This window comes from Tenrec ecaudatus, chromosome 1 (assembly GCF_050624435.1).
Source record: "Tenrec ecaudatus isolate mTenEca1 chromosome 1, mTenEca1.hap1, whole genome shotgun sequence".
Lineage (NCBI taxonomy): Eukaryota > Metazoa > Chordata > Mammalia > Afrosoricida > Tenrecidae > Tenrec > Tenrec ecaudatus.
This window is the reverse complement of record NC_134530.1, coordinates 209,576,051-209,578,992: the sequence shown is the minus strand read 5'-3', so window position 1 is coordinate 209,578,992 and position 2,942 is coordinate 209,576,051. Positions and strand designations below refer to the sequence as shown.

The 2,942-nt window shown below is 39.2% G+C and overlaps 1 pseudogene; it reads right to left on the bottom strand.

The window, feature by feature from the left end:
* Window positions 1–2,148: 2,148 nt before the first annotated feature.
* On the bottom strand, window positions 2,149–2,284 carry LOC142437848 (small nucleolar RNA SNORA48; annotated as a pseudogene).
* Between the last annotated feature and the right edge of the window lie 658 nt (window positions 2,285–2,942).

Genomic DNA, 2,942 nt, shown 5'->3' with positions numbered 1-2,942 from the left:
GATGTAATAACCCTGAATATCAATGGATTAAACCCAGGACTTAAGAGACAGATTAACAGACTGGCTTAAAAAACACAACCCCTCCATCTGCTGCCTACAGGAGACACATCTCAAGATTACAGAAAAAAATAGTCTGAGAAGCAAGAGCAGGAGAAAATCACACCAAACAAACAACAATTCAAAAAAACAGGGGTTGCAATCCTAACCTCAGATAAAATTGACCTCAAAGTGCAAACCATAAAAAGAGATAAGGAGGGACACTATATAATGCTCAAGGGAACAGTACACAAAGAATCACTAAGCATTCTAGAAATATTTACTCGCCAAACAAGCATTCAGCGGAATATGTGAATCAAATGCTTCAAAAGATGAAAAAAGAAATCACAGCGTCAACAATTATAGTAGGTGATTTCAGTAACGTTCTTTGAGAAAGGTAGATCACTGGGAAAGAAACTCAACAAGGAGACTGAAAAGCTAAGCACTACAATTAGAAAATTTTACCTGATAGATATCTACAGAGCTCTCTGCCCAAATTAAAAAAAAAATCATTATTTTCAAGCTCACATGGCACATATTTGAAAATAGACCACATGTTGGGGCATAATTCAAATATACATAAATTCAAGCACATTGATATCATACAGACCTCTCTCCTACCACTGTGCCATAAGATTGGAAATCAACAAAAGGAAGATAAAGAAATCAGCAGTACACAATTGGAGGATGCATAACTCTCTATTGCAAAAGGAGTGCATACTGGCTTAGATCAAATATGAAATTAGGAAATTTCTAGAAATCACCGAGAATGAAAGCATACATCCTAAAACTTTTGAGACACAGCAAAGGCGGTCATCAGAGGAAGTCTCATAGCATTACGTGCACACATAAAAAAGGAGAACAGGATTATGATTGATACACTGGCCCAAAATTACAGCAATTAGAGCAGAATCAACAAGACAATTCAACTAATAGCAAAAGACAAGAAATAAGAAAAATTAGATCAGAGTTTCAGGAGAGGGAAAATAAGAAAACTATGGGGAAAAAAATCAATGCTGTTAAAAGTTGATTCTTCGAAAGGATAAATCAAATCAACAAACCGCTCATGAATTTGACCAAAGAAAGGAAGGAATACATTTCAAGGATGAGGGATGAAAGAGGGGATATTATAACGGACCATAGTGAAATCAAAAGGATAATTACACAGTACTATGAAGGACTGTACTCCAAAGAATTAAAAAACTTGGAAGACATGGAAAAATTCTTAGAAAAACAATCCCTCCCTAGATTATCCCCAATGGCCATCAAGAACCTCAACAGACCCATATCAATAGAAGAAATAGACAAGGTTATCAAGGGGTTACCAACCAAAGAATCACCAGGACCAGATGGCTTCACTGGAGAATTCTACCAAGCATTCAGGGAAGAACTGACACCAATTCTACACAAACTCTTCCAGAACATAGAAAAGATGTCAAATTCCCAAATACGTTCTATGAAGCTCGTATAAATCTGATACCTAAACTGGGCAAAGATCCCACAAGAATTAAGAACTACAGACCATTTTCCCTAATGAATATCGATGCAAAAATTCTTAACAAAAAACTAATCAACAGAATACAAATCAGGAAGGACACACACACAGAGGAGGCACAAATGACCAGTGGGATATACTAAAGATAAAACACTTGTGCACATTGAAAGAATTTGTCAAGAGAGTTATAAGAGAGACACAGAATGGGAAAACATCTTTAGCAATGACATATCAGACAAAGGCCTTATTATTAAAATCTATAGTACTTACAACAAGAAAAAAGCCAATAGTGTTCCTCACTAACCCATAACACCATGGGGGACAACACTAGAGACACACTGCAGGAATTGTGCCCATCCTGAGCCCACTATGCCAAAGTCAGCCACTGAGGGCATGCAGCGGGGGGGGGGGGGGGGGGGGGGCGAGTATTGAAGTCTCTAGGGAATGCCAGGGATAGATATAGAACCAGGGTCTGGCACCCTATCAGACTAGACTGGAAAACACTCATTAAGGACAACAAATAGACCTTGAATTATTTATAGGGGGTTTTTGTCATTGTTGTTGCTGCTTTTGTGCTGTTGTTGTTGTAGCTATTGTTTTATTTTCTTTCTCTTTTTTAATGTGTCCTAGGAATGAAACAGCTCTGGCCACGATCTAGGCATCAAGCTAGGATGAACAAAGGGCTGCTCTGCCCCTGACTGATATAAGAGCACCACCACCAATCGGGTGTCTCTTTGCCCATAGCCCAGGGTATATTGTTTTATTTTCTATTGTTGCTTTGTTGTACTAGGTCTTGTGATGGTGCGTATTGTTGTCACTGCATGTCTACCTGGAAGAAATAGACAAGATAAACAAGCTGGAATAGAGAACAACGGGATTACAGCTCCAGGGGGCATGGGAGAAGGGGAGGTGGGGGGGGGGGAGGAAGTGGGTGTTAACAAACCCAGAGACAAGGGAACAACAAGTAATCCAACATTCATGGCAAGGAGGGTGTAGGAGGTCTGGCAGGGCTGGATCAATGAGAATGTAACCAAGAGGAATTCCTGAAACCCAAATGAAGGCTGAACATGATAGTGGGACAAAAAGAAAGTACAAAGAAATAGAGGAAAGAACTAGGAGGCAAAGGGCATTTATAGAGATCTAAATATAGGCATATACAGATGTAAATATATTTATATACGATGAGGGGAAATAGCTCTATGTACATAGGTTTAGTATTAAGGAAATAGATGGACAGTGGGTCCCTACTCAAGTCCTCAATACAAGAACACTTTGTTCTAACAATTCAGCAGTCTGAGATGCTCACCTTCCTGGCACAATCACTGAAGACAACAGATGTACAAGCAAATCTGGAGAAGAAAGCTGATGGTGCCCAGCTAACAAAAGATATAGCATTTGGAGTCTTAAAGGC